We start from the raw sequence: 25,700 nt of genomic DNA, 5'->3' as shown, positions 1-25,700 counted from the left end.
TGGGCGCACGCGTATACACATATACACACAAAACCAAAAAATGGGTAACTCCAGAAATAAAAATGAATATTGGGGTGGGATCCCTCCAGCCTCATTACTGGGGCACCCGTGGGACCAGAGCTTAAGGCACCACGGCCCAGGGCCAGCTCCTAGGCAGCGGCTGGCGCGAAGCCTGGGCAGGGGCGCGGAACGGAAGGCGCCCACCAAGAGGTGCTTGGTGCGAGGCGGCCGAAGGCGGGGCTGCCCCGGGGGACTCAGGGCAGTCGGAATAGCTGCGCTGGGTCCGGTTGGCAGAGCCCAGCGCCAAGTTGGGACGCCCGGGCGCGGGGCGGCGCCAGGGAGCACGGGCGGGGCGGCCCAGCCAGGACCGGGCCAGGGGCGGCCCCGCAGGGCAGCGCGCGCCCAGCACCCCGCAGAGGCCGGCGTCGCGGTCCCGCCGCCTCCACGCCGGCTCCCGGTGGGGCGATGGGCCCGAGTTCCTGTCCGCCCTGTCCCTCCGGGTCCCTCCGAGCGCTGCGAACACACGAGAGACCCGAGGACCTCGGGCGGCCCGCGGACCCCCGCGTTGGGCGCTTCTCGGCGGTCCGGGACCCGGTGAGGTGAGCTCGGAGCCCTTGAGGATCCCATATTCGGGATTTTGTAGCACCTCTCTGTGGACACTATATTTCCACAAAACGTCGTATAGTTACAAAATAAAAAGTGGGAAGTGGGGCGGGGTTTTGTCTCTTCTCTAGAATCAGGGCGATTTCTTTGGAAACAGTTAAGAAACTTTCTTAGAAATTTGATGAAAGAGCGGGGTCCCTCCTCCGGGATGCGAGCGGACATCGGAAGGAGAGGGGAAGAGCGCTGGAATTTGGTGTGAAGAGGGTTTGGGCTGGTCTGATGTGTTGAATGGACGACAGGCTGTTGAAAACCAGAGGTCCAAAAACACTTTCCCACCGCCCCAAGATTTCCCAGCGCCTCCTCGCAGAACGTATCCCCAAATCTATCTCGTAGAGGTGCGTTCACTCCCAGGGGACAGGACGGGACGCTTTTGAGTTCCCCCACGTAGACTGTGAAGTCTGAAAAGAGAAAATTTTATTGCGCTATGGGCAGTCATACTGCCTTGCTTCTGGGCACAGAGGAGACGTCTGGACACAGTAGCATCCTTGTACTCGGATAAGCAGCCTTTCCAAGTGAGCTCAATCATAAACCGCAGGTTTCTTGTTAGAAATCTCTCTGTATATAGGTGCTGCTGCAGAACAGGATCCTTAAGGTTGTCTTTAAAATCGAGTTATGTTCGTAATATTTCAAAATAGAAATCTGGGGAGGGAAGTCGTGGCGTGGCTACTCTTACCCTTTTGTTGGTTTTCTAGGTACAAGCATGCATGAGTAATAGGCAAATTATGTTCTACCCTATAATAAAATGTCTTTCTTAATGTAGACTTTAAACAAGGATATAGTGGATAACAATACATTTTTGCATCCCTAGGTGAAAGGGAAAGATTTTCAAATAGGGGTTAAAAACTGGAAGAAAAAAAAAAAACTGATGTAGTAGGCAGCAAGGCCTGCAAAGAAAAATTCATTTTTCTCTACCAGTGGCTAACTTCTGTACAGGGAGTCTCCCAGCAGTCTGGACAGCAGTCGCTAATAAAAACACTAGATTCTTTCATTGTAGGTAGAGCAAATGGGTGTGCAGATAAGTGACTAAGAAAGCTCTTGTCTAAGGTTTAGGCAATTTGCTTCTGGAGAATAAAGTACTTGGATAAACTTTGCTTGAGTTAGGGATCTCTCAGGAGAGAGTGGAGGTGGCTCCCTGGTCCCCATATTTTGCCAGCTTAATTGCACTTCAGGGCCGCCACAGTCTCTGGGGTCTGCCCTTTGTTTCCCCTCTTCTCTTATCTCCAGCTTTTAGCTCCTCTCTGTTTCCCAAGTCTAGAGTTGGCCCCATCAGAGGCAGAATAATGGCAGGCTGGAGATAGAGGACCTTAAAGCTAGAGAAGGCAAAAAGGAGACCCCTGGAGAGGGTGGGATTAAGCAACTTCCAGCCTAGAAGGTTCTCCAGAGAGGGAGAGAATAACGATTGAAGGAAAGAGCATCTCAAAAAGAAAAGAGGCACTTAACAGTTTGTTTCCTGTTGAGGATTCCAATATTTACTTTTTTAAAATTTAATTTTATTTTTTTCCTGTTTGGCCATAAGAGCATTCAGATGGGGTTGGAAGAAGATGAAGTCTTCTCTGAGAACAACCTCCTCTATCCACAAATTTTATCCCATCCCTTCTAGGTTTTTTAGTTGTTTAGGGCCCTGGAGAGGGAAAGAGGGTCCAGACTCTGTTATGCCATAAAAATGATGAAGCATGGACTTATTTAGGCAGAAAAGTTTGATTTGAGAGTTCAAATTGATGTCCTACATTCAGTAAAAATTCAGAACCTGTATTTTACAGAAAGGGTTGAGAACCAAAATATTCATGTTTTAGTTGCTGATGGATTTGCTTGATAAAGGATGCAAAGCCCTAAGTCTCCTTTTTCCTCCAATGTTTTGTAATGAAAATTTTTAGTTATACAGAAAAGTTACCTGGCTCTCTTTTTATAAATTTATAATTATCTTAAAACATAAACTTGTTAATAAAACTCAGAATTAAGACTCCAAAAATAGGTGATATGGCCTTGGACAGAGTTTGAATCAGAAGGTAATTAAGAAATAGATGTATGAAGGATGTTAGATTTTGAGAAAAAAAAAGGATCTTATTCTTCTGACTTTTCCACAAAAATTCTGGGCAAATCTCTTAAGTGCTTTTTTTTTCCTCCTTAAAATATCAGTTGAAGCCAGACACTGTGGCTTCAACTGATATTTTATATTACACCTGTAATTTCAGCTAATCGTGAGGTTGAGGCAGGAGGATGAATGAAGCAGGAGAATGGTGTGTTCAAGGACAGCCTGGGTAATTTAGTGAGACCATGTCTCAAAATAAGAAGGGCAGGGGCTGAAGAGGTAGCTCATTGGTAGACCACTCAGGGTTCAATCCCCAGCACTGGGAAAAAAAAAACAAAAACCAAAAAAACCCAAAATCTGTTGGATTATATCACTTTGCTTTGTAATACTCTCCAAGGGCCTCCTCTCACACTTCAAATAAATTCCAGCTCTCCTGGCTAAGGCCCTATGTGATCTGGCCCGTGTGGCCTCATTGTATCATGTCCTCTTACTCACTGTCCTCCTTTCTGTTCCCAGTGTCTGAACACTCTTCCCTCAGATACTTCACTAATTCAATTTCTCAGCTCTTTCAGGTCTTTTCAAAATGTGGCCTCCTCAGTGAGACTTCCTAGGCTACCTGATCTAAAACAGTCTTTTGTCACTATCATCTGACCCTGCTTTTACTTTCTACACAGCACTTATTACTACCTGATATTATATATTTGTTTCATTGTTAATTGAGCAGATCCCCACTCAGATGTGAACTCCATAAGGACAAAAGAGTTTTTAATTTTGTTTATGGTTGTGCCCCTATTTAGCATATTATAAACAATAAATATTATTGAATAAGTTAAATAATTAAATGACACAGACACGGCATTGTGTCCCATAAGGACTGTGAAACCCTTGATAAAATACTAGAAGTTCTTTTAGATGACTCAGTTAATCAATATTTTATAGGTAAATGATCTTGGAGATCAGTGGCCTCTTTTATCCTCACAAAGCTTCTAAGCTGAATCCTGTGTTGGAGGTTGGGCCAGTTTGAACAACTCATTCCAAACAAGATATAACAAATTTCAATCCCAGAAATTTTCCTCATGCCTCTTTCTAGCCCCCTGCACCATCTAGAAGTCGGAATGAAATCTTTGTTCTGATTTCTTTAAATATAATTTTGTGGCTTCCTAAACTTGGTACATGTGCAATTACACGCATGCACTCTTGTGTCTGGCTTCTTTTGGCTCTGCATAATATTTGTAAGATCCATCTATGTTGTTGAGTATTTTAGTAGTTTTTTCTTTTCTTTTTATACCAAGGTACTACTCATTGTCTGAATATCTACCATGTGGTTCTTTGTGCTCTTACTGATGGACACTTGGGTTGTTTACTGTTTGGGCCTATTTTGAATAAAACTACCATGAACATCCTTCAATTTGAATGCTAAATACTTTATTTGAAGAAAATCTTCCTTGTGCCACCAGTGCTGATAGAAGTATGGCAAGTTGATGGAGTCTGTGACTGATGTGGCAGTCTGCTGGCAGCCCCACCAGTAACCTCCCTATTCAGCCCCACTGGGAGCTGCCTGACCTCTATTCCAGGGAATAGCAATTGGAAAATGAGAGCCTATGCAAATTGAAGGAGCTTTCAGGTGCACATGAAATGTTCCTAGGTCCTTAGGAGAGACAAGATGCCTCCTGCCACTGCTGTAGCATTCCCCTCCTCTCTCAGCTTCCCCATCCCACTACAAGTTGGCTCTAATCAGCCTCTGAGCATTATGCTACCCAGTGTTTAAACATTTATAAGCAAGAATCTTATTCAGAGCCTGATAAAATATTTATGTGTTTCCATGGGGCATTGGTTTACATGTAGATTTCTGAGACGCTTGTCATAAACGTGAGGTTCTCAGAGACAGATGATACAGCCTGAGAACATCCATGTTACTGAAAACCCCACATTGCAAAGCACCCTGCTTTCTGGGGGTAGGGGAGAATGAGCACCCGGAAAAAAATGAGCATTAATTGTGTCTAGATCAAGCAATGAGTATTAAAAATGGCTTGACAAAAGAAGGATCTGTTAATGTAGTACCCTCAAAGGTGCAAATCCAGAGGGGATAGTGAAAAGAACTTGTTCAAATAAGGAAGAATTAATTATGGTGGAATGCCTTCACCCAAAGGAAAGAATGGAGGAGTCAGCCTTGTAAAAGGCACCCGTTCCTTTGACATTGACGTGGAAAAGCTTATACAAAACAACTATGCAAAGTGCTATAATTAAGTTATTACATCCTGCCACGAGAGACTGGGGCTGGGTGGAGGCTGGCCAGGGTTTCCAGGTGGAGAATGGCTCCAGGAGTAGACATTTTCCTCCCTGGAAGAAGCTGAATTTGAGCTGGGTTCTGAAGGAAGTGTGCCTCTTTGGTAGTTGTGGTGTGGAAGAACATTTCCAAAGGAACAGCATAATTTCAGCAGATATTTGAATTAGGGCCAAAGTACCATTGTGGTTTGAATATGGTGGGAAGGGGGTGAGGGGAAGGACAAAGCAGGGTTACAGTAAGAGAGAAAGCCAGAGAGCCAAAGGCCACCTTATGGATGGCTCAGAAGTACAGATCTGCTTGTCCTAGGGAGTCATATAAATTTTGACCAGAGATTGTGTCAGATCTTGAGCCCTTCTTAGGAAGTACATCCAGCCTAGGCAAGGCCTTGAGGTATGTTTGTGTCCAAGGCACTTCCAGAATATTTTACTATGTGCAGTCCAGTCTAGAGACTCTGTGCAGTCTAGTCTATGTGAGGTAAGCAAGACAAGTTTATATTCATTCAGTATAGCTCCAGGACTGACCAGACTGACCAGGTTGGTGATCTCATTAACCACCTTCCTGCCCTGCAACAAACATACTCAGAATGCTGAGTCACACAGAATCCATTAGCTGCATGTTGCACTCTCCAGTGTCCATCACGACCTCTTTGCCTCAGTGAGGAAAGTTGAGGTCTGAGTACACCATTATCAATTGAACCCAAATCTGTGTCAGTATACTTCAGATGTGAGTTGCCAGGCAGCAGAAGATTTTAACAAGGAGGTTGGCAGAGAGTACCTACAAAACCCAGACCTGCTTTGCCTAGCCACTGGGCTGGGATTAGAGAGGCAACTGGCAGTAGAGGGTTGAGGTCATGCTCTTTGATAGACAGTCACCTTCCATGTGTGTTCTCCCTTGAGGCTGCCAGTTCCTATACAAAAGGACTCACATTTTTTTCATAAACCAGGGTGTTTATTTTATTTATTTATTTAAGTACCAGGGATTGAACCCAGAGATGCTCAACCACTGGGCCACATTCTTTTTTTATTTTTTATTTTGAGACAGAATCTTGCTAATTTGCTTAGGGTCTTGCTAAGTTGCTGAGGCTGGCCTTGAACTTGCAATCCTCCTGCCTCAGTCTCCTAAACAGCTGGGATTACAGGCATATTCCACCACATCTGGCCAGGATGTTTATTTTTAACCCCAGAAAATAAGTAGAAGGGTGTTAAATCTATCATTCATCTATACCTGATGCCTATGACCAGGAAGAGATAATTTCACAAGTAATGGTCTTGGGGAAGTCAGTCTTAAGTGCTGCAGTGAGGAGGTTTGCCTATAAGTCTGTCATTCAGTATCCCTGGGGGATTGATCCCAGCAACCCCTACAGGTCCCTGAATCTGCAGATGCTTAAATCCCTCACATAAAATTGTGTAGTATTTGCTTATAACATACACATATCCTCTCATATACTTTGAATCATCTCTAGATTACTTATAATATCTAATACAATGTAAACATTATATAAATGCTTGTTATACTGTGTTGTTTCAGGAAGCATGACAAGAAAACTCATCTATTCAGCACAGCTTTTCTTTCTTCTGTATTTTCAATCTGTAGTTGGTTGAATCCACAGATGCAGAACCTGCAGATATGACTGGATATAGATTAGCTAGAAAGCTCTGGGGTTCTGATGGGGAGAAGGGATTTCTGGTGGCCAGGAGAGAAAATGGCATGGGAAAGCCTCAAAGAGAAGCTTCACAACTCCCCCAGAGTCTTGCTGGTTGGAATTGCTCTCTTGCTACCGTGGGCAGTATGGATTCCAGAGTTCCTTTGGGAACACCCAGGTAAGTAGGCTCTGGGCCTTCCCACTGCCATCTGCCCCTGCTGGAATATCAGACCATCAGTGGGCACTGCCAGCACTAATCTTGATTTTGCAAGAGTCATTGGGAAGATCTTGAGAGAGAAGGCAGAGACTCTTAGCTAGGGAAATGCAAAGGCCCTGACAATGTGGTCTGGGCTGAAGGTGTGCTAAGGAACTGGAAGTGCTAGTCTGGCAAAACCCCAGGTCAACAAAAGTTTTCTTGGCCCTGATCTTGACTATGCCTTATTCTCTTCGTGAGGTGGCATCTCTCATTGTTAGGACCACTTTAACTGTGGTATTTCCTCTGAGCTGATGAACAGGGTGCATGCCTTGCTGTGTGCCTTTTCTGAACAGACATTTTGATGGTCCTGTGATTGTGCCTGAGTCTGTGATGGCTGCCAGATGCTTTTAGATGCAGTAGGATAAACCCAGAAGATTACAATAAAGAGAGAGAGGAAAAGCTAATAGCAGGAGACAGGAAAAGGAAGAGAAGAGTGGGGTTGTAGATACTCAATTATCTGCCAGTGAGAAACTGGAATGAAAGAAGATCAAATAACCACGCATGGGACTCTTCACATGCAAATATTGCTGACTTCCAAAGCAGCTGTGAGGAGAAAGGAGGGGAGGAGACACAAAGGCTGCTTGTCACAGTCATTCTGAGGAATATTAATACAGGCTCCATGCACAAAAGCACATGACCATATCACAGCAGTTCAGGTCCCAGCAGCAGTGCTCCATCCAGACCCCTCTTTCACTCTTCCATTCTCTTATATTTCTTCATAATATTAGTTACATATGTGAGACATTCATCTGTATTTGCAAACACACACACACACACACACACACACACACACTCACACACACATGCAGGCTACTTAAAAGGGTAAATTATTCCAAAATATTAGTAGTGAGATTATACATGATCATTTTTCTTCTTTTCATCTTATCTGTATTTTCCATATTTGCTATAATAAGCATGGATTTTTTAATGATAACTAAGGAAAACTTATTAAGAGGTTAAGTAGAGAAATAGAATAAGAGGTATGGGTGAGGGAGAGTAGCATCATAGGAAAAAAAAAGATATGGGAAGGTGAGTGAATAATTTAAAAGTTAAGTCTTCACAGACTGCTAACTTTTGAATATTTTTCTTTATTTTTTAATGTTCCATGTCTGTGGTCCCCCCAGAAGATTTGAAAGTATCTCTTAGTATGAAACCAAATTGTTAAAACTAAACAAAGTATCACACCCCCATGGCCATTGCCTTGGCCAATGCCATTCTGTGGGTGACAGTTGGAAAGCCCACAGGTGGCTTCCAGTGGTGCTCAAAGTATCTTCTGCCAAAGTGCTAACACAGACCACTTCAAACCTGGCCAGCAGCAGCTCTCCCACAGTTTTATATTTATTCCTGGGGAGGCCAGGCCAGCTTTGTGCTCCTTGCCTCTGAAGTATGGAATAGGAGCCAACAAAGGCTGTCAATAGTTGGGAGTAGTGGGATTTTTCTCAAACAAAAGCCTGTGCTATTCTCGTCCACGCCTTTGCTGGCTGCTCTCCGGCTCAGTCAGCCCTCTGGGAAGCTCTGTGGCTGAGGCTTTGGAGAAGTAGATGTGGTTTTCATTTCATAACCACTGGCTTTTTCCAAGGGCACTGTCGATTTTGTGCTTTAATTGGCCTCTGTTGAGTGACACAGGTGAGCCCTCTCTCCAGGACCAGAAGTTGTTGTCTTTGTCCACCAGGATCAATTAAAACCAAATACCAGAGAACCACACACTGCACTGAACTCTAGGGCTGGCATTACTTGCAATTATAAAGTCTCAAAAAGTCCTTTTAAACTTTTAACTGCATTTTTAAATCATTTATGTAATGCCCACCCATTTAAGTCTTAAGAAAGCAGTATATAAGAAAAATTTTCTAAATCTTTACTTTCTTTCCCCTCCCCTATGTTTCTGAGAAAACCACTGTCAGAAGTTCACTGTCAGTTCCTTTCTATATTCAAACAAGCAAATGTAGAACTATTTTCTGTTTTTTGTGTGACTGGGATTATATACTACTAGTTAATCTGTTGTTTTATTGTGCTAGGAAGATAAAAATTGAAGTGTGGGACCTACCAGGATGGAGGGGCCTGAAAAATATCCTGAAGGATTATACCTAAGTAGTTAGGGGAAAACAAAAATAGACCTAGTTTTATACAGTATTGAAATCCAATTCCCAATCAGTGCAGTCATAATTTATTATATTATGTATTATTTATTAGATTATGTACATTATTCTAGATCAAACATAATGGATCCAATTTATTGTTTTTAACAGCTACCTAGTATTTCATTGTAGAAAGTTTCATGGTTTTTCCCATTATTTCCCCATTGATAAATATTCATGCTTTGCTTTTTTTTTTTTTTTAAGAGAGAGAGAGAGAACTTTTTTTAATATTTGTTTATTTATTTTTTAGTTTTCGGTGGACACAACATCTGTATTTTATTTTTATGTAGTGCTGAGGATCAAACCCAGTGCCCCGTGCATGCCAGGTGAGCACGCTACCGCTTGAGCCACATCCCCAGCCCTTGCTTTGTTTTTTAGCACAGCAAATTATTCCACAATAAACATTCTCTATTCATACACTTTGGGGTTTTGTTGTTGTTTTGAAGTGCTAAGGATTGAACCCAGGGCTTTACGCATGCTAGGCAAGCACTCTACCATTGAGCAACATCTCTACCCACTGTACGCTTTGGTTTTTATTTCCATGGGAGAGATTCCCAAACTGGCATTTCTGGGCCAAAGGGAATACACACAATTTTAATCTTCACCATGGGTCTCCTCTACAGCCGTTGTTTCCCTCCCTCATTTGGTCTTTCTCCCCTTCTCCTGCCACCTTCCTGTGGGAGTGCCTGTGAGCATAGGCAGGAGAGCCTGCAGAGAGAGCTCCTCTGTGCCAAGTGTGGATTATATCAGCCCAGTGGGACAGGGCCTGCAGTATCTTGCTTGCATTGTGTCTCCCTTGCTTTTGGTTGGCCAGACTGTTTACAATTCCCCTTGCTCATTTATTCCATGCTGTGGAATTATACATGGTCTTCATCTGTGGCAACCGCATCTGAGGGGTAGTGTGTTGGGGAGGGATGTGCTTTCAGAGAGAACGGGCTCAGTTACAGAATTTTCTCATAGAGCTGTGTCTGGTATGTGGTTTTTGCCATGCCCTTTTTTTTTTAACAGTTGGATTGAGGAAGGTCATTTGATTCCCGTCTCGGTGTACTCCCTCCATTTTGAGGATCTGGGATTTGTGAAGTTTTATAAGCATATAGTTAATCAGCTGTAACTGATTATTTGACATGAGGATAATTAGTTAAGATGGTAGGGGTCTTGGAGCTTCAGGATCAGTGCCAAGCAACAGATGTGAAGCTTTTAAACAAATGATTTTAAACAACTTGGTAGTAGGAATGAGTGTCCCAGGAGTCCTTGGCTTTCATTTTTAGTTTTGCTCTTGTTGGGCTGTAAAACTTTAGTCCCCTAGACTAATGAGGAATGGGACTCCCCCACCACACCAGAGCTGGAGGAAATATCAGAGAAGCATTAAGGGAAACTGGTGAGTACGAACAAGTGAGGTACAATTAATGGACAAATAGCCACAAGTATATGATTTTAAAATCCTCAGTGAAGACTGTGGTGTGATGAGTGGGTCTCTGAGCTAGTAGATACTTTATGGAAATCTGTGGTCTCTAATCCATATCCAAAACACCAGGGTGAGTCTTGTTTAAAATGCAAATATTAGCTAAGCAGGGGAAAGAAATTATCAAGTTCTGTTAGCAAATAGTTTGTTATTGAATTCTGCATGCTGCAGCTTTTGCTTAGTAGCTTTCAAAAGTAAGAGAATGTAAGAGAAACACAGAATAGAAGTTATTGCAATTGAATTCTAAGCATAAGAGTTTAATTTGCACACGTTGCGGAGTAAGCATCACCCTTTGTTAATATATACTTTGTTATGAACTTTCAATTTTCATGTATATACTAATAAAGACAATAAAACTAGTTCCTATAATAGATTTGTCTTTCATAACTTAGGGATTCTATAATGTATCTTAATTGATCTTGTAGTTAAAAGTAAGGATAGTTGCATCTTGTACTGTTTGCACTGCCATTTGTATTTGTAGATTAAGTATATTTTTAAAAAATTGAACTTGTCAATGAAAAAAAATAAGATTAAAGATACTTCAGGACATTGGACATCTGCTTCTAGCAGTAATGGACTAGTTGGTAGTGGACTTGCTTCCATAGAGAACATGTAGAAAAGCTGGATTTAAAGCATTTATTTTAAGGTATGGAAGACATACTAAGGCAACTAGGATTTGAGTGCTCAGAACTCAGAAAGAAGAGAAACACATTGATTGCACCACATTCTAGACTGCTTTTTCCCTTGAGATATTTATGATTTATTAAGTAGCATGTGAGGAGAATCTAAGAATCCAAACAATAAGCAGCTGCTAAGAGTTGGAGAAACTGAGCAGAATATTCTCCAGTTTGGTAGGGCTTGGGAGAAAATAAATAATTGGAATTCAAGGATACCAAATGAGCTATGACACAAGAGATCATGATCATGGGAAGAACAGAGGCATAGTAGTCAGAGCAATTTTTCTTTTAAGTTATTCACTAATTTATAAGTAGCACAGACAAAGAGATAAAAATCTAAACAGGTGCTAAAAAGGTGAAAGCTAATCAGAGCTACTTGAAGTCTTATTGTGCTGGGAAGATAAAAATTGGAGTGTAGAACCTTCCAGAATGGAGGGGCCTGAAAAATATCCTGAAGGATTATGCCTAAGTAGTTAGGGGAAAACAAAAATAGACCTAGTTTTATACAACACTGAAATCCAATTCCCAATCAGCTCAGTCACTGCTTAGATAAAGGTAATCGGTTTTTATTTTGATACTCTAGCAGAAGCGTTCTCCATATTCTTGGAGAAGAGAAAATGGTCTGGACCCTCTATATTTTTCATACACGGTTTATGATTTTCAGTGAAACAAAACAAAACAAAAATAGGCATACCAAAATACAATTTCCAGAAGATGATACAAGAGGGAGAACTCAGATTCTCTGAGCTGAGAAAACAGAGCTTCAAGTCTAGAGAGACCAGGGCCACTAGAATTCACAGGACAGAGTAATGGAGAAGAGAAAACAACAGAGAAAATTCCAGAGATTTTCACAGGACACAACTCAAGTTTAAAACTAGCTACTGATCGGCATATGCTTGTGAGAAAAATCACCTCGGGATGGAGAAAGGACCACGCAGAAGGATTAAAAGGAGCAATACTCTTGCTCACACAGTACTAGGAATAACACCTGTTTCCACCAGCTAGAAAAGGCCCTTCCTTAGAAGTGGGAAATACTGAACCCTGATTAAGCAATGCTCTGATCCTGTCTAACGAATCAAAAAAGAAAAATAATTTGAGAGGACCAAGTTATTCCCAATGCAGATTCTTAGGACAAAGCTCAAGAATATTTCGAGTTATTTGAGGTAGCAGTATTAGCACCAGATAAAGTATATTGCAGAGCAAAGAATATTACCAGGGAAAATCACTTTAAAAAATAAAAAAGTTATTTCATCAAGAAGATATAACAATAGTAAACATTTATGCTTCTAATAATAAAACCTCAAAATATGCAAAGTAGACATTGATAGAACTTCAAGAATAGAAAAATCTGTAAGCATAGCCCAGAATTTTATTAGTTTCCTCTCAGTAATTGATAAAAAGAAGACAGAAATAATTAAGGATATATAAGATAACAATACCAACTTAATTAAGGATATATAAGATAACAATGAATCAACCTGACTTTGTTGATCTTTATAGGACACTACACACAACAATAGGAAAACACACATTCCTTTCAAGAACACATGGAACATTTATTAAGGTAGACCATATTCTGGACCATCAAACAAGACTTGATAAATTTAAAAAGATTCAAGTCATGCAAAATATGTTCTTAACCACAATGGAATTGAATCAATAACAGAATTCCTCAAATATTTGGTAATGACATTCTTCACAATAACTCATGCATCAAAGAAGAAATCAAAAGGGAAATGAGAAATCAGTTTGGACTGAATGAAAGTGAAAAATTGTATATTAAAAGCAGTACTTAGGTGGAAATTTACAACATTACAGAAAAGTCTTTAATATGTTCAGTTTTCATTTTAAGTAATTAAATGCAGTGAGATTCAAAGTAAGAAGAAGAAAGATAATAATAAATGTCAGAGCAAAAATAAATAAAATAGATTTATGAAATAGAGAAAATCAAGGAGGGCAAATTCTGGCTCATTGGAACAAATCAATAAAATTGATAAACCTATAGAAAGACTGATCAGGAAAAAAGAGAGCATATATAATTTGCCAATATCAGGAATGAGAGAAGTGACATTACTACAAATTCTACAGATATTTAAGGATAAGAGAACATCATAAATGCTTTATTCCAATAATTATTTATTGGAATTATTTATTTATAAATAAATAATTATTATTTATTCCAATAATTTCATCTACTTTGAGGAAATGGAAAATTTTCTTGAAAGACACAAACTACTAAAGTTCATTCAAGGAGTATTAGAGAATGTGAAAGGCTGATCTATTAGACACAAAGTCTCAATGAACTAGGAAATCTGTGCAGAATCTGTCCCCAACCTCATATTTAATGGTAAAAGACTCGATACTTTCCTCCCTAACATCAGGAATAAGACATGGATATTCACTCCTACATTTCTGTTCAACATAGTCCTGGAGATCCTAGTTACCACATAAGATTAAGAAAAAGAAATGGAAGATGTCAGGAAAGGAAGTAATAAAACTGCTTTTATTTTTCCAATATAGACCTGACTTTATAGAATATTCAACCAAATCTACAAAAGAGTTACTAGAGCTAATTAAGTGAATTTAACTTGGTTTCAAAATACAGTATCAATAACATACATCAATTGTATGTCTCGATTGCAAATGTTGAACAATTTTGTATTGAAGAAAAAAAAGGATAACATTGAAAGTAAAATATACAAAACAGAGATAAATCTAACAAAAATGTACAAAACCTATACATTAAAAGCAAAAAAAAAAAATTCTGAGAAATATTAAAGAAGACCTAAGTAATTGAGCAGATATATCTCGTTCATGGGTCAAAAACCTCAAGTAAATTTTAATCTACAGATTCAATGCAGTCCAGGAGAATTCCAAATTGCCTTATTATAGGAATTGATTACCTGAAAAATTGGTATGAAAATGTCTAGTACCAAGAATAGCCAAAATAACTTTTAAAAAATAAAGAATATTATTGGAGAATTAGTACCTGGTCATTGTTTTGAAGGAAAGAATGATTTCACAAAGGTGTGTGTATGTGTCAAAACTTATAAAATTAACACTTTAAATGTGTGCAGTTTATGTCATTTATACCTCGTGTTTTTAAAAGCTAATCAATGGAAAACTGAATGGTAAAAAATTACAAGACAGGAAAATAGAATGGATTGCACTAATAACACAAATAGTCATATAATAGATTTTAAACACATTTTAAACACATAATTATCTTAAGTATAAATAGATTACTTCAATTAAAAGACATATTGAGAGACTAAATTATAAACATATTCCAAATTATTACTAAATTGTTTGATTGGTGAAAGTTTGTCACAGCCTTTGTCATCTCAGTGCATCATGCTTTATTTGTGGGTAGCCACAAAGAAATATTCACATTTATGAGAATACTATAAAGAAAATGTTAATTTAAAAATATTTTATCCCTGGTTTCAGCTGAATTGTAGTTTGAAATGAGGCTCTTCACTTGGGGTGATGGGATTGGTGGATGGCCTGTGGTCCCTGCTCATCTTGTATGTGCAATGTTGTGTTTTGTAGACTTTTTCAGGAGAGAGTCCGTACATTTCATCAGTATCTTTTGACCAAAAAAAATTAAGACTCATGGCTTCAAGAACAGAGAATTAAGTGCTGTTCTAAATATCTAATTTCGCAACAGTACTTCCTTGAATTTAATTTCTAGAGAATTATTCAACTCACTTAATCTACATATGTGTGCATGACCCTCATCAAAGTAGCCTGGAGTATTATTCCAAGGGTCTGTGTGATTCAAACTTCAATGAAATCTCTCTATTTCTTATGCTGGACTGAGTTTCTCATGGTATGGATCCCAGACCAGCAGCAGTTGCAGCCCTCCAGGATTTGTTAGAAATGTAAATTCTCAGGCTCCAGTCCAGACCCACTGGACACAAACTCTGAAAGTGGGGACCAACAATAAGTATTTTTAAAGTAGTTCTTTAGCTGATTTTAATGTGCACTGAAGTTTGATAATCACTGCATTAGACTACTTAGGAAATTCTGTTCTCCACCCTGCGTCCAGGCTAGAACACTTTGTAAAGGAAGTGCCTCAAAATGACAGTCTAATGTTGATAGTCTATATTTTCCACCTCTTTCTCTTCAAAGGGCCCAAACCACTGTCACGCAGGCGTCTTGGGTTGCACAGCAACACTGAACAACGGTTTAGAGAAATCCAATGTCCTGCTGAAACTGGAATTTAGAGACCCAGCATGTGAGTTCACTTGTAAAAATTCTGACCAGAAGACTATTCAGGGGTGAACACCAGTAATTCTAAGGGCATGGTTCCCAGCTCTCAAGGTGGGGTAGCACATTCAGTCTCATGAACAGATAGACCTTTAGGAATGAAGTCTTATTTTTTTCCAGCTCTGTGGCACCATCATAAACATAACTGAATGCTCAGTATCACCCAGCTCAATTCACAAAGTAACTTAATGAATTCACTCCTCCTATGTTCTGTGCACCCAGCAGAGTAGGATCTCAGCTACAGTAGTGGAAAACTTGAGCTGTCCATAACTAGCCTTTGAAACCTTCAAGTGATCCTTCTCTCTGGTCCTATTGTTGCCTGTAGCTTGATTTGTTAGGACACTTGATTTGTTGGGCTGATGAGAAATAGCATAGGGTACTTCACAGTAGTTCTCATTAAAAGAGGGCAGCCAAGTGGAATTCATTCTTGGCTCTTAATAGTTTTCAAATGAGAATTTTATTGCATATTAATGAGCACTAATTGACATTTGTGACTGGTTTTTATGGAAATCATGCATGTACAATTTGCATAATAGTACCTAAGTGCTTTTAGGTAAATCTGAAAAGTTAGTGGTGGTTTGTCTATGGTGCTGCTTTTCTTTTTTTTTTTTTTCAATTCTCAAACCTAGCGCCCTGGAATAGTGTAGAATATTAACAAGTCCCTGGGATGCAAATATAAGGCAGTAGGGACTCATGGCCCAGTTTATGTGGTTGTGCCAGTTTCTATCAGAGAGTCAGAAAAATGCATCAGGGCAAGTCTCTGAAAGCAGGAGATGTACCCACAAGTAGACAGGGAAATGTTCCAGCCCTTACTTTACCCTCATGAGTCAACTTTCCTGCTTCTCCTAGGTTAGAGTAGCATTCAGTTAGTCTTGAGGATTGTTCCTAGAACTTTATAATATATAATTTTTACTTAACATCTGGGTCATGTCAACAAAACATATTTATCACCTACTATGCATGAGGCCTCATGCCAGGTGCTAGAGCAAGACCATGCCAACTTGTTGCTGGCTATAATCTTGGCTGTTAACTCTATTATTACCAGTTAACAGTTATCAATCAATGTTTTTTTTTGGATTAATAAATAATCTATGATTTGTTATTCTTACAAAACCTGATTTTAAATGCAACATAAAGATGGTTATACTTTATGTTAGAAGAAACATTAATTATTCAGAACTTGATATTATGTTAGGAATAACTTTGGTTATATGTTCCAAATCTCCTGTGTAAATGAGCCCTGTAAATTGTGAGAATGAGAGAAACTATTTATTGACAATTCAGTATGTATCAGTTATTTTTATATGCATCCAGTTAAATAACTGTAGAGCAAAGGGATAAGTCAAGATTTAGCAAAAGAAAAGTTACAAGTGGAGTGAAACTAAAAGGTTGAGTGTAGCATTCTATAGTGTGGAGCAAAAACATCCTCCAGATTGCGACAAGATCGCTGTGAGCTGGGAAGGAGGAGTCCCTAAGCCCCAGAGTCCCCAAGCTTTCTCTGAGACCATAGCAGACTGAAAGAGTGAATCAGATCCACTCCCCTCACCCGCCTGCCTGGGGCCACACAGTGACTCCCTGCAGCTTGTAAAATCCCTCAAGAAGGGTGTGTGTTGGGAGCAGCCATCTCACCTCCCTTGCTTCTTCCTCAGTCAGAATTCCCTGTACAAACCCTGTTCCAGGGTCCTGGTTCATATGAGGCAAGCGCTCTACCGACTGAGCTATATCCCCAGCCCCTTGGGATAACTATTCAGACATCAGGAAAGTATGTGTAGAACTGTTATGTTCCCCTCTTTCTTTTTTTTAAATATTTTTTTAGTTATATATGGACACAGTGTCTTTATTTTGTTTATTTATTTGTATGTGGTGCTGGGGATCAAACCCAGTGCCGCACATGTTCGAGGCAAGCACCTACCACTGAGCTACAGCCCCAGCCCATGTTACCCTCTTTGACGAGGCAATCTGAGGTGGGGTTTTGTTTGTTTTTGTTTTGTTGTCTTGGTTTTGTGGTACTGGAGATTGAGCCCTGGGGTTCTTTACCACTGAGCTATACCTCCACCCCTTTTTATTTTATTTTGAGACAGGGTCTCACTGAGTTTCCCAGGCTGACCATGAGCTTGCCATCCTCCTTTCTCAGCCTCCCAAGGAGCTGTGATTACAGGTGTGCCTGGTTAAATTTGAGTTTTTGAGGAACAAATTAATTCAGTTCACTTTATATTGTTGGGGAAAAACATACAAGTTACAACATTTATATGTTCCTAAGAAATTTTGTTTTATTGTCCACTGTGTATCTTCTCCTTTGGGGCCTGCTCCACAAACTTCTAAACACAGTCCTAGAATTGTTACCCCTCTCACCTGCCTGCTTCAGTGGCCCCCATTGGTCCAAGACCCACTTTCCTTCCTTCTGGTTACCACCCTGACCCAGCTACCCTCTAAACACACACACACACACACACACAAAACACACACACACACAACACACACACACACACAGTTTCCATCTTCCCATCCCCAAGTACTGACCTCTAAACCCTGCTATCCCAAACATGCATCTTCTCCTTTAAAGGTCCTTTAAAATAGTGTAAAAAGAACACTAAACTTGGAAGATCTGGACTCTGTTCCTGCAATCATGTGACTCTGAGTCTCTCCCTTAACCTCTGTGGGACTCAGTTTCTTCACCAGCAAAATGAAGAGATTGGACTTTGTGATATCTAAAATCTCTTTGTGATGTCCAAAATCACCTCTAGCTCCAATATTCTGTGCTTCTTCATTTACTTTCCCTGAACGAACTTTTTGTTCTTATATATGCAACACTTTCCCAGCATCATTTCATGCTCATTTCTTCTTAGAAAGCGTTTGCATCTGTGGGCTATGTTCTGTGTTGAGAATCTGTGTGGCAGATTCTGTGGCAGATTTTGGGGGGAAGTTTAAACCCCCTCTACCCTACTCACACTTACTGGCTGTCCCCATGAGAAGCTATGTGTATGATCAGGGAACGGAAATGAAATTTACTATTAGCATGATTGACCAATATTCAGGATTTTTATAAATCCATTACAGAAATATAACACAATGCATTCAAATGCAATTAAAATGCATTTTTATATTCCCCACTATTTATAGTTAACCATGTAATTGCTGCCAACACTAACATAGTGAATTAAGTCCTAATATTTCAGAAAATATTGGTGCCGGAATAAGAATTTGGAGAAAAAGGGACCCTTATACACTGATGATGGAATGTAAGTTAGTACAACCACTATGGAAAACAGTATGGAGGTTCCTCAAATATTAAGAACAGAAATAGAACTACTATATGATAGTAGTTCTTATTATGTTAGGTGATTCTAGAATATATGAAGTAAAGCACTGGAGTGGGGTGGGGGTGAATTGGCCCTGGGGCCCCTGAAATGCCAAAAATAGAACTACCATATGATCCAGCCATACCATTTGTGTGTACATATCTGAAAGAAATTAAGTCAGCGTATGCTGCATGCCTATCCATGTTTATTGCAGAACTATTCGCAATAGGTAAGACATGGAATCATCCAGTGCCCATCAACAGATGAATCTATAAAGAAAATATGATTTATATACACAGAGGAGTATTATTCAGTGATAAAAAATGAAATCATGTCATTTTCAGGAAAATGGATGGAATGGGACTACATCATGTTAAACAAAATAAGCCAAGTATGGCATATTTTCTCTTATATGAAGAAATTGGATGAGGTAAATGACCTGAAAATAGAAGAGGAATTGAATAGGGGAAGGAGGTTATGGGGAGACGGAGACAAAGGAGGGCAGGTGAGGGTAGAGGGAGTGTAGATAAGATCAAAGCAGGATATATGCATGTCTTAGGGAATTCTTTAATTTATAATCAATATGTGCTAATAACTACAATTTTAGAAATTACTGGTGCCAGAGAAAATATATTAAACATCTAGTTGAATACCATCATTGTTGGTTTGAATGTATGCATTTTAGCATAAATTTGCATGTAGGTTTGTATTACCTCTTTTAAGAGTAACCTAAGATTGAGAGATTTCAAATAATATATCTAGCTGGGCACGGTGGTGCACGCCTGTGCCTGTGATTCCAGCAGCTTAGGAGCCTGAGGCAAGAGGATCTTGAGTTCAAAGCCGGGCTCAGCAACTTAGTAAGGCCCTAAGCAACTCAGCGAGACCCTGTCTCAAAATAAAGTATAAAAAATGGCTGGGGATGTGGCTAAGTGGTTAAGCACCCCTGGGTTCAACCCCGGTACCAAAAAAAATCAAATAATATATCTATTTGTTCCCACTGGGCATAAAAATCCCTATTACTCCAATTGTCCCTTCTTCTGTTTTTAGTATTAAACATTCAGTGCAGCTGGGCATGGTGACTCCTGTCTATAATCCCAGCTACTCCAAAGAAAGAGGCTGAAGGATTGCAAGTTCAAGACCAGCCTGGGCAACTTAATAAAACTCTGTCTCAAAATGAAATGAAAAGGGCCAGGGGTATAGCTCCATGATAGAGCACTTGCCTAGCATGTACAAGGCCCTGGATTCAATCTCCAAAAGAAAAAGAGAGAAGTGGGATGAAAGACAGGTAAGTAAATCAGGACAAAAGAAAAAATAGTCATAGGATAATAAAATGAGCCTGAGATACCTAAGATTGTGCAGCTTTTATAAGTGAGCCACATATTTTATTCTGAGGAGGGGGTTGGGGAGGGAAAATATAATACTATTCCTAACATAAAAATGTATTTGGATACCTGTGTATTTGAGAAGAAGAAAAATTTATACCATGAGTTCTCATGAAGGAATCACTAAGTTAATACTGTAGCCTCCACTCTTAACAATATCCTATTAATTCCTACAATGCTAAATTCAAAATAAGCATTTAGTGAGTGCTTACTTCGTATGTATGTTTCAGTGCCTTGCAGTAATTTTTTTTTGATGCTCAAACTATCCTATTGTTGGCCAGTGGGAACCAATTAAATGGACTCCTGTATCCTTTTGATGTGATTCTGCAGTTTCTGATGCCTTTTTTTTACCTAGTGACAAAATACTCCAGACTCATCTTGTGTGTATCTGCTCATAACTCAAAGTGGCTGTTTTGAAAATTGATTTTTTTTTTTTTTAGTGAAAAGCGGTCTTAAAGAACACAATCTGGGGGCTGGGGTTGTGGCTCAGTGGTAGAGCGCTAGCCTCTCATGTGTGGGACCCTGGGTTCGTTCGATCCTCAGCACCACATAAAAATGAATAAGTAAAGTAAAGGTATTGTGTCCAACTACAACTAAAAAAATAAATATTAAAAAAAAAGAACACAATCTGGGCAGGTTGGAATGTTCATTGTTTCTGGGTTGTCATTACTTTCAAGATTCAGTGAACAGATTGAGAAATATTAATATCTTAGAGAAATATAAATCTTAAGTCCATATTGATATTTAATATTTAAATAAAAGTTTTAAAGGCTTTTACTCAACTTACTTTTTTAGTTGTAGATGAACACAATAACTTTATTTTGTTTATTTATTTTTATGTGGTGCTGAGGATAGATCCCAGTGCCTCACATTTGTTAGGCAAATGCTCTACTACTGAGCCACAACCCCAGCCCCCCTCAAATAATTTTTTATGTATAACTCTTTTCTCTTACTTTGAAGTATTGTTTCCCAATGACATCAACATAATTATTTATTTGCTTTTCTCTAATAGATACATATATGTGTATAAATGTGTGTGTATGTACATAAAACAGCAGAAAATACTTACCAAATGTAGTTTAAGACTTCTCTGTGGATTTTTTTTTTTTTTGCTCTTAGAACATTTGATAAAATTGCTGTTTCTTAAAATAATTCTTCTCTATGTGTTTATGCTATCAACTTTATATACAAATAGGCTAATTAATTTCTCATTTTGACTTTAAGAACTGCTTCTCTTCTTTTTGATTTAATTTTGTCTTTAAATTATGTAAAATATTTTGTTAACTTCAGAGTCAAAACTACAAACATTGAGAAGTCTATTTTGCCTCCCTGTGTCCTCCCTCTTGTTATTTTACTCCCCTTAGGGGCAATGCTCTTATCCTTCCATTATTTATTTTTGAAAACAAGTTGATGGCTTGTGTGTATCACATCTCCTCTTTTACACAATAGGTAGCATACTATGAACATTTTGCTGCATCTTACTTTTTTGTGTCATTTTATTAACATATCTTAGAAATCATAGCACTGTATAGATATCGCATTTTTTAAAAAATAAAGTATTTTTCACTCTTTAAAAATCAAATCATTTATATTTTAAAAAGCGAATGAGGGTCTGGAGCAAAAGAGTGCTTGCCTGGCAATCCTCAACACTGCATATAAATAAATAAATAAATATCCATTGACAAATAAAAATTATTTTTTAAAAAAAGCAAAAGAGTGATCTTTTTCAGGGATGGAGACAGGGCAGTAAGTGGGAGTGGGTGGCCTGGAATGCCTGCCAGGGTATTAATGATTAATTTTGAGTGCTTATTATTCTCTTCCCTATACTTTGCTGAGTTTTAAGGATATCTAAGAATCTAAAAAAAATTCTAAACATAACTGCACACCAAGACAACAAAGGAGAACTCTTTGGGATCACTGAAATATGAATATCATATTTGATATGTGATGGGTTAAAGAGGGAAATTTCAGGTGAGGATGTGCAAAGGAAGGCTTTGTTGAAGGTGAAACTGGATATAAAGAGAGAACCCTAAATAGTCCATGAAGGCAGGCTATCAGAAATTGCTGAAGTAAGGGAAAAAAAAAACAAATCCTCCCAAAATTTGGTTGACTTAGCCAATAATTGTCATTTGAGTATGGTTGCTTTTTTTTTTTTTTTTAATTTGGGGGTGGTGTTGGAGATTGAACCAGGGCCTCACGCATGTTAGGCAAGCTCTCTACCACTGAGCCACATCCCCAGCCCTAGAGTTACTCTTTGTTATCATTGCCATTCTTGTTCCCTGCAATAGCAAGACAGATTGCTGTGGAAGGCGATACAATTTTCCTTATAGAATCAGCCTATAATATTTTAATTTTTGAGGTCAAATATGAAAACCTCACTTAATATCCTTTTGTATCTCCTCTAGCATTCTCAAATGCTCTTTTCTTGCTTTATCTTTTCCTTCATTGTCTCAATACGTTTAAACAAATTATTTCATTTATTTATATATTGTGCCCATGGATGATTGAATCCCACATTGTAACACACATTCTAGAAAAGTAACAGTCTTAATTTTGTTCAACACTACATTCCAGTTGCCAGGAACAGATTCTGTTGGTGCTTTAAAAAATTCATTGGGTGAATACTAGTGGCAATAAAGGGAATGTGTAACCATGGAGTTCTGCATTAATATACATACATGATTCCCTTATACATTCATCTCATCACTTTCTACCCCAGAACTCTGTCAGGATTCAGTTTTATTGTTAGTAATGCAGGCTCAAACTCAACTGACAATGAGACTATAAACCAGTGAAAGGATATAAATGATAGGGATGTAAAGGAAATTCAATATATGTATATTTTCCCAATAGGTACATGCTTATGAGCTAGTTTTATAAAAGAGCAAAAACAGTTGTTTTACATTTACTTAACATTTACCATTTCCAGAACTTTTAATTATTTTGCATTCATTCATATTTGCATCTGTTGTCATTTTACTTCTGCCTGAAAATTTTCCTCTAACATTTTTTGTAGTTTGTGACTCTCAGATATTGTCTGAAAATGCCCACATTTTGTCTTCTTTTGTTCCCCATCAATCAAATATGTTTGGAAGGATCAAGTGTATTATAAAGTTAACTCAGTTAATAATTGGGAGATTGAATTTTTTAACTTTTTATTGTACAAACTTTATCTAATCACAGAATTTCATTGCTCTATTGAAAAATATCTAAACATTTACTTAATAATCATTTCTGAATTTTACCTTCATTTCTGAAAGACATTTTCAGTGGGTATTGTATTCTGGATAGCCTTTTGGAGGTACAGCAGCACTTTAAAGATCATTCCATTCCCTTCTGGTTTGCATAGTTTTTCATGAAAAATCTGTTGTAAGCCTTAACAGTGTTCCTCTGAACATAATCTGGGCACTCCTAAAAATTTTATCTTCATCACTGATTTTTAGCAATTTTATTATGATATGCCTTGTTTTTCTGTTTTTGGCTTTGTTTGTTTGTTTAGTTTTTTCTGATTGGGGCTTGTTGAACTTAGAGTCTATATAGGTTTATACTCTCAATCAATTGTGAAAAAATTTGATCATTTATTTTTTATTTTTATTTTGGTAGTGGGGATTGAACTCAGGGGCACTCAACCACTGAGCCACATTCCCAGCCATATTTTGGAAATCTGCAGGGAAGCCTCACTTTTTTTCTGAGTATTGGTCTTAGCATGACTGAGGAAAACTACATAAAGGTAAAGAAATCACCACTGGTGGGCAGTAGCTGAGCAATCCCTGGAACTGAGAATCCTCCATATACCTAGGAGCCAGAATAGAGAGACACCATAATGTATAGTACTTTAGAAGAATCCTCAAAAAGTCATGCCTTCGTAGTAGAACTAAATTAACCCAGCAGGGTTAACCTTAGAGGCCATTTGGATCTGCCCTAATAATGCATTTTAAAAGCCTGAGAATAATCAAAGAACTCAACTTCCTCTTTTCTATTACACTGCCCCCCAAATTCTAGTCATCCCAGCATTCCCAAACTCAAATCAACAAGACTTTACTACTTTCATTTGGTTTTCCCTCCATGTGCTATAGCCCAGAAACTGACTTCAGGCAGCATTAGTTGGAAACCATAGTCCTATCATCTCTATTGTCCAGTGCCTGAAAAGAGTTGTTTCATATGTTTTGCCTATTTTTTAAAGTTGTTTATAGGAGGAAAGCAATTCATTTAGCAGTTAATTCTTCATAAGCAGAAGTCCTACCAACAGCAAAACAACTCGTTAAAGATAGTGGTAGTATGATTCATTTTTCAATGGTCAGAAGTAATGTGTAGAAGAATTGAGGGGATTTTGTGGAAAGATATGGGGCTGTTGAGAGCTGTGAACTTGTAAACTACCATCTTGCATTTGAAACAGTGTAGATGATGCAGCATCTACTTTTCTAATGCTAATCACTGGGAGGGAATCTATAATTTTCCATGAAATAAATTGCAAGTACTACTATCTATGGGCTTGGATCTGCTACTGTCTGTAGAATGTTCACCCTAGAGGCTTTTTGTGTAGAGAAGTAGGGGGAAGGTTGCTTTAGAAGGAGGCTGACAGATCTTTCTCCTTGAGCCTTGGATTCTATATCTATGTTATGGTCTGATGTCTCACCTTTACTCCCTAACTCTGATTCTGATTATTCCCCACACACTTTCCCAATCACACACACTTTGTGAAACCATTTACTCTCTCTTTTTAATGACTGAGCCCTTCACTATTTCACCAGCTCCTGTATGTAGACTTCGGTGTGTGTCAAATTTGGAATGGCATGTCTGCCCCATACAGGAAAGAGCCTAATATCATTGTATATAAAGTTCCTTCACTGGATACCCATAGGCTAAAGGGGGCCTCACATTTCAAAATTCTATTCCTATGAATTTAGTCTGTCCAAGGAGACATTAGGAACATATTTATAGAGGACCCTAAAGAATAGGAAGCCAACCAGTGCACATTCTGCAAAGAGGAGGGTCATTGGAGAAGGAAATGTCCCTGATATTTCCAAGAGAAGCCATGTATTGTCAGCCAGACCCTGACCTTTCCTGGCAGATGGCACCACTGGTAGAGGAAAGCTAAAAGAGCCAAGAGGCTTCACACATGTCCCTAAGAGTGATCTTTGAAGAATCTCGGGTGACTCTTACAAGTAGATAGGAACAGGGTCAGTTTTGATCAACGTGGTCCTAAACATCTGGCAGTAGACTACAGCCTAATCATAGTCCTACATAGACATTTAAAAGGAAAAAAAGTGTTTTTAAAAAAATGTAACTTAAACATACATTTGTGTCAGCCCTACTTAAAGTAAGTAAAGCTGGAGGCTATAGAGGAAGGGTTCTTGTGTGGAAGTGCACAATAATAATGATCATAAAGAATTCTAAGGTTGCAAGTTTGTCCTGAGTTAATTTGAGCCTGATCTCATAGACCTACAAATCTTCCTAACCTCCTACATTGATAAACTTGATCTGTTTCCCACTGATATGATTATGAGTTAACTGTTTCATGGTTTTCAGAGACTGGCTGAAATGCTAATTGCTTTTGTGCTAATTAGTTACAAAAAAGTAATGCTTTGCTATCTTG

At 38.8% G+C, this 25,700-nt stretch overlaps 1 protein-coding gene across 3 annotated transcripts in view; it reads left to right on the top strand.

Moving 5' to 3' along the window:
• The first annotated feature begins 415 nt into the window (after positions 1 to 415).
• The window catches only part of Gpr156 (G protein-coupled receptor 156), a 98,585-nt gene continuing 73,300 nt past the window's right edge, over positions 416 to 25,700 (top strand). Inside the window, exons 1-3 of one of the 3 annotated variants that reach the window (XM_046457953.2) lie at positions 416 to 599; positions 9,263 to 9,338; positions 15,286 to 15,391. The gene's annotated coding sequence lies outside the window, so the exon portion shown is untranslated. The remainder of the gene's footprint in view (positions 600 to 9,262; positions 9,339 to 15,285; positions 15,392 to 25,700) is intronic. The other 2 variants (XM_058583474.1, XM_058583473.1) reach the window with 2 other exon arrangements.

The sequence above is a fragment of the Marmota monax genome, unplaced genomic scaffold (genome assembly GCF_021218885.2).
Source record: "Marmota monax isolate L192 unplaced genomic scaffold, Marmota_monax_Labrador192_F-V1.1 WCK01_AAM20220418_F8-fsc00052, whole genome shotgun sequence".
Classification (NCBI taxonomy): domain Eukaryota; kingdom Metazoa; phylum Chordata; class Mammalia; order Rodentia; family Sciuridae; genus Marmota; species Marmota monax.
The sequence above is the reverse complement of the archived record's forward strand: the minus strand, read 5'-3'. Positions and strand labels throughout refer to the sequence as shown.